The sequence below is a fragment of the Pongo abelii genome, chromosome 15 (assembly GCF_028885655.2).
Source record: "Pongo abelii isolate AG06213 chromosome 15, NHGRI_mPonAbe1-v2.0_pri, whole genome shotgun sequence".
Classification (NCBI taxonomy): Eukaryota; Metazoa; Chordata; class Mammalia; order Primates; family Hominidae; genus Pongo; species Pongo abelii.
Genome location: NC_072000.2, coordinates 35,587,635 through 35,598,926, shown reverse-complemented (window position 1 = coordinate 35,598,926; position 11,292 = coordinate 35,587,635). Strand labels below are relative to the sequence as shown.

General features: G+C 43.6%; 1 long non-coding RNA gene across 3 annotated transcripts; it reads left to right on the top strand.

Moving 5' to 3' along the window:
- Positions 1–1,299: 1,299 nt before the first annotated feature.
- LOC129049742 (uncharacterized) lies at positions 1,300–6,680 on the top strand. Of its 3 annotated transcripts, none has more exons than XR_008513033.2 (3): positions 1,300–1,419; positions 2,464–2,595; positions 6,429–6,680. It is a non-coding gene; the product is annotated as an uncharacterized LOC129049742 (long non-coding RNA). The 3 variants fall into 3 exon arrangements; XR_008513032.2 differs by lacking the exon at positions 1,300–1,419 and adding an exon at positions 1,444–1,980; XR_008513034.2 differs by lacking the exon at positions 1,300–1,419 and adding an exon at positions 1,453–1,562.
- Positions 6,681–11,292: the final 4,612 nt, after the last annotated feature.

The window sequence follows — 11,292 nt, the reverse complement described above, 5'->3', positions numbered from 1 at the left end:
ATAACTACATTTTCATGCATTCACTCACATTTCTCCTCCCAGCCCACCTCTCTAACTGTCTTTCTTTTAGCACACCTGTTCTAAATACATGATCCCCAGAACAGCAGCATCACATCACCTGGGAACTCATTAGAAATGCAGATTACCAGGTACCATCCAGAAACTCTGAATCAGAAACTGTGCCCAGCAATCTACGCTTTAACAAGCCCCTCCCGACAAGGACATTATTCTGATGAATTCTAATGTTTGAGAACCAGGGTCTTAGGGCACTGTTTCTGAAACTTTGTAGCGTATTAAAATCATGTGGGGTGCTTTAAAAAATTCCAATGCCCAGGCCACACCCCAGGTCAAGTAAATCAGGTTCTGTGGGGGTAGAACCCAGGCATCGGATTTTTGGAAAACTCTCCACTGATTCCAATGTGCAGTCACAGTTGAGCCCCATTGCCTAAGGGTAAAGAACTCAAGAATATTAGTCGGCCATTTCCCCTATGGTGGAGAGCCTGTAGCTTTGGGCCCAGCAGAGAGAAGCCTTCCTGTGGGAGGAGAAAACAGTGTGTAAAATGAAGAAAGGGGCCGAACTGGGCTTGCCTAAGCTTGGAAGGCCTCTTTCATTATAGGCTAGCTGCTGTAATGAAACAGGCAATTGCACCTGAGATTTTTCTGAAGTTGGAATGACAGCGTGGAAAGGGGACAGCTTCTCTCCACAATCCATCAAGAGGGGAGTGGCCAATGGGCCGCTTGGAGGACAAAGACCAGGGACACGCCCATTATCTGAGGCTTCAGGTATATTAAAATGAAGAAATGCCCAAATAGGGTTTCAAAAATTGTGATATGCTATATTTTAGAAGTTTACATTTAATAAATTAAAGCTTTAACACGTGTAAGCTTAAAAAAAAAAAAGCACAGGGTAACATAACCATCCTGTTCACAGGATAATGGCAGGATTAATTTTAAAAATTCATGGGCCTGGTACCAAAATCAGGCATAAGTTTAAAGCTGATGATCATTTCCATCTTTTCAGTCTTACTAGCATATCTTCAGAGATAAATTTTTAAAAATCCAAATGTGAAGTCTCTGTGAGTGTGAGATCCCTGGATGAAAGGCCTTCCTTTGCCATGCCCCTGGGGCAGACTAAGAGGACCGCTGGAAAGAGATCCTAAGTGTGGCCCTGGAGCAGCTGTGAATGATTAGGTTGTGGGAAGACGACTGACATCTGGGTGCCTTGCGGCAGCCTGCCCAGGAAGGTCTCAGGGAAGCCAGAGCACCTCCCCCACCCCCAACACCAGTGTGTTCCAGGGCAGTACAATACCTGCCTCCCTACACACAATGGGTGCCTGCCCACCACCCTCTGTCCTCAGGCACACTTGGTTGCTGACAACAGGAAGTGAAACAGCCACACCCTCCTTTTACCCTATTGAGGTAACTCCTAGTTTGATACACAGGCTTCCAGGGAGGGAAAGAAATAAGGGAGACACTTACCTTGTGCAGCACCTGCAGTGCTGTTGGTTTATAATAGCACGAAATCTTCTGTCCCAGAGGCTGGACCGGGCTCATGACTGCATGTGAGATTGTGCTTTGGGAAGAGAAAGCAATCCCAGACTGAACAACAATTTCCTGGTGGCAGGTGCATCCATGAGGAGCTGCAGTCGGTCCCAGCAGCATATGCTTTCTCCTCTGGGAGGGGAACTCGAAGACGTGCAGACTAACGGGACCACCAGCTGCAAGCCTCAGAAACCTCTCAGGAGGCCCCTGGCAAGGCCTGTGGCATCTGAGCAGTGCAGGCAGCCTGGGCACCATAGGACAAAGGGGCGGGGAGTGGGGCAGGGAAGACACAGCACAGAGGAAATAGCACACCCTGTTCTCATTGACTTGGAGTCAATGGCTGCCCACAGACTCTATTTCCTGGAGATTCAGGCCTCACACTGTCCTGTGCTCTCCCGAGTAAGGCTTCCAGAGAGTAAGGGCCACACCCAGGCAGAGGTGGGTGAGGCTGGGGTTCAAAGTACACAGCCAGCCCTTTTATCTCATAGGCAGAGGGAATCATCCACTGTAAACCCACAGCGTCCTCCACCAGGGCAGCGTTTGATTCCTCTGTCTCATATCCCCGCTTGCCTTCCCTGTGGGTCAGTAGTTCTGAGTTTCTCTAGCCTATAGAAAACATGAGGAGGAGGGGAAGAGATGGAGGGGGAGGAGGAGGAGGAGAGAAGGGAGAGAATGAGCACATGGACTGCCCAGCCCCAGCCCCATGGCACCAGCATGGTAAACACTTGGAGGGAGGCCAGCCGTCTGGCGCCTCCAGTCTTCCACATCACCCCAGCCAAGATTCAGACCTGTATATTCTGGGCTGTTTCTGCTCCATTTCACCCAGGCTTTAAATTACCCAGACTTGGGTCTGGGTTATTCTATCCAAAACTTTCCTCTGAAATCTAGATTGTGATGCAATGTATACGTTCTCTAAAACAGATTTCTGAGGACTAAATGCCTGACCGTGTGACGTAGCAGTCTGGCTGCAAACCATTTCCGTCAGCCCAGCAGAGGAACACACAACAAGGTGCTCATCCCCACAGCCGTGCACAGGCGACAGCAACAGTCCAGGTAAATTAGAAAGGCCTAACTTGAGCCAGCTAGTCATGGCAATTTAGGGAAAGTAAGGACTACACAGAGGCTCTGGGACGGCTTGCGGAATCAATGCCTATGTTGCTGGATTGCTCCTTGTTTGGCTATGGAACTAGTGGTTCCAAAATCTACCCCTTAATTCCATAAGAGGGAGGACCATTTAGACAAGCTAAGCCAAAACCCAGAGTCTTGGAACAAGCCTGTAACAATAATAGTAGCAGTAATGACAATGATTTTTAACATTCCTTGCTTAACAAGTGCTGGCTACAGTTCATGCTTTACATGGATTTACTTGGGGAATTTGATCGCTGGAGCGAGGTGAGGACCACCCTCACTCCTCAGCTCCCCGGAGGACAGTCCCTTCCCCTCTGCTATTCCTTTGACACAGACCCATTTTGACTTTTCAACTTCAACATTCTAGTTCAAGTCTTGGCCAGCTGTCAGCCTGGGCTTGTTTCTTCTCATCACAAGAAAAGAAACAGGGCTGCAAAGAGTAGCAAGCCCCTGACTGCCGCCCTTAAATGAGCTAGCCTTTAGGAGAAACACCCGAAGGTCAGGAGGCAAGCACTGTTTGCTCATGGCTCTTGTTCCTCTGGGGAGCTGTGAGGGTGCGGTGAGTGGGGGAGGGTCTCTCATTTTGTGAATACACAGTATATAAAAAGCTGAAGTGAAAATAATTCAGAAATTATTGTTGTCTTTATAAAACAACAATAATTCTGTTCTGGGGTACCTTTCTGTACTTCCCTAAGTATATTTAAAACACAATTTTAAAATTCAATTTAACAAAGCCCCATCAAGACACATGCACTGCATCGTGCACATCTGTATAAGTGCTCTTAAAGTGCAGGTTTGCATGAACCTTACTTTTCTAGAGGAGTGTGTCCTGTTGGGGAAGGCGGGAAAGAAGACAGTAAAAATAGCATTGTGTCGCTGCTGACTGTGCATTGGCCACACAGCTAAGCACAGAGTGCCTAGAGAGCTTTGGCAGGATCATCACATGTTGTCCTCACAACAGACCCACGAGGGAGGTATATCATCCCAATTTACAGATGAAGAAACTGAGGCTCAGGAAGATCAAGTGACATCTTCATTATCACACAGCCATTAAGAGCAGAGCTTGGTGGGAACTCAGGCTTCCGCGACTCTGAAGACTAGAACTACAGACAAGCTGCAAAGCAAGATCAGGTCAAGATATTCTCCAAAGTTGTATCCCGTGGCTCCTCAGTTACAGATGTGATTGCAGAATCCTGCCACTTCTTTTCTTTTTGGTCTCCTTGTTTTCCCAATCCAGTCAGAATGAATTTTAGATGTGTCCCAAGTGCAGTCTGCCTTCAGCTGCCGAGCCACTCAGACACTTGGAGCTAGCCCAAGTAGCCCAAGTAGTAGGTCTGTGAATAAACGTCACTTCTGGAATCATTCTTCAGCAAGTACAGCTTGACTAGAAAGACTCAAATACCTGCACTGGTCCCAAAGAGCCATCACCCAGTGCTGCCAAGTCTGACCAAGAGGCATCCTAGCTAAGGAACCAGTCACACCACTGGCTCTCATGCCATGCCTGAGAGGAGCACAACAGGAGTTTCTCCAGGAAGCTTCCCAACGTTAAGATGAGTTGCTCTCCATGTGGATTCAGCATCCTGATGAGCTGACACCAATTCCAGGCCTGGCATGTCTAACAAATGCAGCATTCAAGCCCAAGACACTGAAATTGTTACCTCATGTTATAAAGGACCTGAAGCCGCATGCAATTAGCACTGCATCTGTGAGACTTGGGAAAGACAACTGAGAGAACAGGGTCTTAAAAAGACTATTTTGGTCCATATGGAAAATTGGTGTGTTGCATGCATGGTAAAATCCTTTCAGATATATTTTTAAACCTTGTGTTTTTAAAATGGGGACTTAAATATTATTATAGGAAAAGCAGCATGATTCCTTTAACATCAGAAGGAGCTCTGTAAGTTAAAACACTGTTGGAACCTTGTAAAGAAATTAACATTGTGAATGAACTCGGGCATTAGTGCAAATTAATCAAACTGCATACATTACAATTTTTAATCAGTCATGGAATTTCAATACTTGAAGGGACCTTGGAAATCATCTGTCCCAAGAGCAAGAATTATGGAAGATAAATGGGCAGGTGGAGAAAAACCTCCTGGCTAGAGAAAGGCACAAAAAACCAAAGAGTTGGGAGGCAGCATGCACAGTGGTTTGAAAGCTCAGGGGTTTGCACAGACAGCCTGGGTTCGAAGCTCAGCTTTGCTTTTTGATGGCAGTATGAACCAGGCTGAGTTGTTTGACCCTCCTAGGTGACAGTTTATAAACAAAAGGTTATTCTGAGTCTTAAGAGAGACCATCCATAGAAAGGGCTTAGTATGGTCCCTGGGATACCATATGGTGCCTGGGACATCAGTGCTGAGTAAAGATTAGCTCTATAGAAAAAGGAATTTCACAAACATAATCTGAGTGAGCCAGACTGACACACTATGTAGAACTGTGGTCTCTTTTATTTGGCCATGAAAGAAAAGCAAAATGCAGTATATCGAAGCATTCAGATTTCTGACCATGAGAACAGGACATAATACCCAACGTCTTTTCTGGAATAAAAAATGATCTTCATAAAAGGGAATCACATTTCAGCTGTAAATAAAGTCAGACCTGGTAATCAAGAAAAGAGGGCCCCATGGAGATGGTGAATCATGTATATGGGGAAGTGAAAGCTGCTTCCAAAGGTCTTGATGCAAAGCTGTCCAAGGTTTAGAACTCTGGGCACATTTCTGGCCAAAAAAGCTTCAAAATCATCATCCACGGTGTTCTGTTCTAGCCTTAAGATGGAACTAGTGCTGCATTAAGTTCTGATTGGGAAAAGTTAATGGTTAACAAATAAGATATAACTGTCTGGGACATCTTGATATAAGTTTAGTTTAGCCTTATAGTATAACAATTATTAATTATGCTGAGGGAGGGAACATAGATTGGTGGAAGACTTGTAGGCTCTGGAATAGAACAAATCCTAGAACTGTCAATTGGTACTGTGAGATCTTAAACAAGAGATACAATATCTTCAACCTCAGTTTCCTCATAGTTGCTGTGAAGGGCCAGCACAGTGCCTGCCACACAGCTGGTACCCAAGAGGCATTCATTTTCTCTTTGCATTCATTCTACATTTGTTATATTAAACAGCTCTATTTTTTAAATTTAAATAGGTTTCTGGGGAACAGGTGGTGTTTGCTTACAAGAATAAGTTCTTTAGTAATGATTTCTGAGATTTTGGTGTACCCATCACCTGAGCAGGAGGGTGGGAGGGGGTGAGGGATAAACAGCTCTATTTCTGGGTGGAAAAAGAGGGCTATACTTGCTTGACTCAGTTTCCAATACAGATAGGAAGCCCAGCAGTTCAGACCAACACTAAGAATAGACAACACTCTCTATTCAGCAGCAACACACGTGAATTACAGACACGGTGTTTGTGTGGGAATCAGCTCTGGGCTACTAATTTCCCAAACCCAAACCTACAGTGGCAGAAAAGACAGCTGTACTCAGAGCAAGAGACACATCTTCATCCTATTTCTGTTACTAGCTAGTCTTTTTACCGTAGGCAATCCACTTAACATTTAACCTGTGTGTCTGGCTCCAAATCTACAAAATGAGGGCTTTGACCAGATAACATCCAAATTTCCTTAGAGCTCTCAAAATTCTATGTTTTTATAGTTTTGGTTCATGCTGTTTGTTAACGTGTGTGACCACTTCTACTCCAAAAGCCACAGGGCCCTGCTCCATGTCCTCCACCTTGGTTCAAGCCATGATTTGTTTCCTAGGTTAGCGGCTCCATGTTAACAGCAGTTGCACAAACAGAATCTAAGTGAGCGAGGCTGCCAGCTGTCACTACTGTATCTTCTGCTTACTCTGGAGATCAGCTGAAGCTGTGTGATCCGAGAATAAATAGATCTGCCATGAAGATAGGATTTTACTGCGAAAATGAGGTTTCTGATGAGTTTAAAGCAGCAAAAATACTCTGAAGGCTGTTTTATACCTAAATCGTGCTATATGAATTAAAAAGTAAAACACAACCTCTCATACTTCTTCAGGTTTCAGTTTCTTGTGGCTGATATAAATTTCACTTAACTCCCAACTGACATACCCAAAAACATTTTTTGGGGTCAGAATTCAAAATAAAATAGGGGCACATGCCAATTGTAACCCCATACAAACCAATGGGGGCAAGGGCTGGTTTTATAGAATGTTAAGCGCTCATGAAACTAAGGGTTTGATTCATCACTGTAGCTTTATAGTTTCCTTGACACTTAGCAGTGTTTTGTACCTAGCAGGCTGGAAGCTGTTTGAAGGCAGAGATGATACTTCATTCATATCTAGCATAGTGCACTGGTATAGCATAGTATTATCTAGCATATCATATCTAGCATAGTGCACTGGTATATTGGAAGTACATTAGTTTGCTAGGGCTACCATAACCAAATACTGCAGACTGAGTGGTTTAAACAACGGAGATTTATTTTCTTACAAGTTTGGAGGCTAGAAGCCTGAGATCAAGGTGTCAGCAGGGTTAGTTTCTTCTAAGGCCTCTCTCCTTGGCTTGTAAAAGGCCATCTTCTGTCTGTGTCTTCTCGTAGCCTCCTCTCTATACACACCTGTCCAAATTTCCCCTTCTTATAAGGATACTAGTAAAATTGGATTAGGGCCCACCCTCACTTTAATTACCTCTTTATAGACATATCTCCAAATATAGTCACATTCTGAGGTACTGAGGGTTAGGACTTCAACATATGAATTTGGGGTGATGGGGGGACAATTCAGCCCATAACATATGCTGAGTAAGTAGTGTATGCATAAATGGTGGATGGATGGATGGATGGATGAATAGATGGATAGATGAATGGATGGATGGATGGTTAACAATCAGGTGATCAACAAATACTTGATGCATTGAGTAAATTTACACAATCACTTGTGGAGACTGGGTTTTACTATAATATCACTCCAAAGATTTTAAATTATATATTTTAATGCAGCCTTACAAGAAAGTTTAAAAATCATTGCCTATCAAATTCTATCAAGCTAACAAAAAAATAGCCACACCCAGACTCACCAATGCCATTTCCCTCTCCTAATCATTCCCATCTTTAATGACTTCCTATAGCTGAGAGAATATCAGTATTTGCCTACAACAAATAACTACTACTTCTCCCATGAATACCTACATACTTAAAACCTTCGCATTAAGAAAACAGAAAGGAGGCCGGGCATAGTGGCTCACGCCTGTAATCCCAGCACTTTGGGAGGCTGAGGCGGGTGATCACTAGGTCAGGAGATCGAGACCATTCTGGCTAACATGATGAAACCCCGTCTCTACTAAAGATACAAAAAATTAGCTGGGCATGGTGGTGGGAGCCTGTAGTCCCAGCTACTCGGGAGGCTGAGGTAGGAGAATTGCTTGAACCCGGGAGGCGGAGGTTACAGTGAGCTGAGATCACACCACTGCACTCCAGCCTGGGTGACACAGCAAGACTGTCCCAAAAAAAAAAAAAAAAAAAAAGAAGGATTAAGAGAATAGTTTTCGTTTGCCTTTAACTGAACCTGGCTAGTACTTAGTTTCTAGGTTGCCTTAACACTTTGATTCCATTCAACAAACTACAGAAATGCCCCACAGAATTGAAGGTAAGAGGAAATATCCCTACCAGGGACCTTAAGGAATCTTCCTTCTGATTCATCTGGTCACTGTGAGTGTTTGTTACATCTCTAATGATATAGAAATTCATAAGCCAACCCTCCATCACCAACGTTCCTTCTCTATTTTTCTGTCTATCAAATGAAGTTGGTCATACATAAACCTATCAAGGGAGTTGTAGGTGCACACCTAGACAAGGGTCAGAGGAGTGCCTGAGCTCCCCTGCCCTAACCTCAATGCCCTGAGTCATGTTGCTGGCTGCAGTTCTGACTCAGAGCTCCCATAGTATCAGCCTACATCATGACAGGAAGTGCTGCCAGAAGTCATGCTCAGCTCTATTGAATGAACTGTTTGTCACAGCTAGTATGAAACTGATTCATTGGTGTCATGGGACCATGTGGGCACTCACTCATTCATTCATTCATTCATTCTTCAGTCATCCATTTCCTACTGGAATCTTGTCTAACAGAAAAGCTATAGTATAGCATCTCTTGAAACAAGTGTGATAATTTTAAAAGTCCTGTTATGATTTATACCATTTTTGTCCTTAAGAATTATAACACAGCAATAGATGGGTTGTGTGAGTTCTGTCTGTATAATATGTGATTTAGGTATTAAAATTTAAAGACAAATTTATGGAGGCCTTTTGTCTGTGACAATGATGAATTATCTTGGCTCTGATCCTTGGGCAAACTGGCTACACTAAACTTAGAGTTAACACATGCGGTGGTTCCTCTGCTGCATTCCCCGAGGCTTCCTGAGACAGATAGTATGAATTAATATTTTCACAGGCATTGCTAGGCATGATGTCACTTGATTTTGACTCCAGGTGTAGGATGGGGCCCATGAGGTTCGAGGTTCCCCACTCTGCAGAGTTTTTTCCCCATTCCTACACACCCAGACATTTGTATCGGGAATTGATCAAAATGCATTCATGTGCTATAACTTCTTGTCAGGGATTCAAACCAAGTGATTTCTGACCTCTCTCCATCTGCCTCTCTTTTAAAACTATGTTTTAATTGTCTTGTTTTAGACATGTTTTATTGTAAATTACTTCACATTCTTTTTGAGAATAGGTGGCATGTAAATCATAGTTGAAGAAAAACCTTCAAGCCAGCATAATATTCCCAGAGCACAGAAAGTTCAGTAAGGAGGGGGCAAGGAGAGGCTGGTTGCCCTTGGGTCCACCCATTAGGTGTACCTGTCACTCCCACCATCAGGCTCTGTTCTCTGCAGGCTGAGAGATGATGGAAGAACAATCCAGAGGTCTGTTAGGAGCCCCACTCTGTCAGAAGCAGAGCGACCAATTCACTCAGGCCTTGCTCTACTGACAACTTCATGTCACAGAGGGACAAGGATGTTGTAAGAGAGCTACTGCTTGGATCTAATTTTGGCCATTAAAGGTGAACTAGGTGGATAACACAATGGAAGTGACTGGCACTTAGACAGAAAAGGACCTTGTCACTATATGATTCTCAAGAGCCAAGGAAGTGAATGCGAGCCGTCTATGTTCCTGATACTGCAAGAATGAAGAACTCTATAAGTCCAGAGAAAAGAAGGTGATTCAGTGGATTAAATCTCAGAGGGCAGCAGAATGTGGAGGTTAAAGTACATGCTCAGGAATCTGGACAGACCTGAGTCAGGCTCTTGGCGCTGTCCTTATGGCTGGCTGTGCAAATGTCACCTCTCTGTATCTCAATATCCTCATCTGTAATCGTGAATAATAAGACCTACCTTATATGTCAACAGTGAGAATTAAATGCGATCACATATATAAAGCCCCTAGTATGGTTTACTATTATGGTGAACACTCAATAAAGGTTATTATTGTTGTTATTATTGTTACCATTATTGCAGACTTCCTATATGTAAGGCACAAGGCTAAATGCTCTTTGATTCCATGGTCAGAGACTCTAATCATGTAGAACTTGGTTCTAGAAAGACTGGAGGCTCCTCCTAATTTAATTCTGACTCTACTCTGGAGAGGAGGAAGAGAGGGAACTATCCAAAAAATTACTGTCTCCAATGAGCTTATATTTTACAAGGACACTCACAAAGGCAGGAAGGAGGAATTTGCAGCCAACAGCAGATACAAAGGAGTGGCATAAAAAGAAAGAATCAAGTCACAGAAGTAGAAGGCTGGGGCACAGGAGAATGCACACATAAAATACAATAAGAGCCACTGGGGTGGGTTCAGAACAAGAGAAAGAACAAGAGAAGAGTTGGCCTCCTGCTTGGGGCAGACGACACAGTTAATTTAGAGATGATACAGTGAAAACAGAATTACTCAACTCCTAGTTTGCTTCCATCTTCTTTATCAGGAATGACCTTCGAACCGGAAAGAAGAACAAAAACATGGCCAAGAGGAAATTAAAGTCTGTGATAGTGAGGAGATAGGAGGAGAGCACCTGGCTGCTGCATTTAAGTCTCCAGGCTCAGATGAGTTACATCTCAGCACCGTCTATACAGGCACCCCAATACTCACGGCAACAGGAACAGTAAAATAAGCAGCTCTAGGACCCTAAAATAACAGGAATTCATTTACAATATCTGACATCTGAAAAAAATGGAAATATTATAATATATGAGACTTTATGAAGCATGGTAGAACTTACAGAAGCTTGCAGAGGCGCAAATGTCTCAGTTTTATTAACAGGGACTTTTAGCAAAATTCTAACGTAGCTTAGACACCTTGTGTTGACCCAGGAAGATCAGTGCTGGTCAGACTAACCTCATCTCCTCTCTGACAGGGTTCCTCAGGTAGTAACTGTTCAAATGTCTAGTTAGCAAATGGTGACAAACAAGTCAGCACACTTTCTTTGTGGACAAGGTAGAGAAATACAAGCTCCATGATAGTAAAATAAGGAACATTCAGAGGAGCTCAACTATAATCCCCTAAAAGGACTGGAGAACAGGATAATATTATTCTCTACAAAGATGTGAATTGGCACATGACTCGGTCTTCAGTGCCTCTCTATACAAAAACAGTAATGACC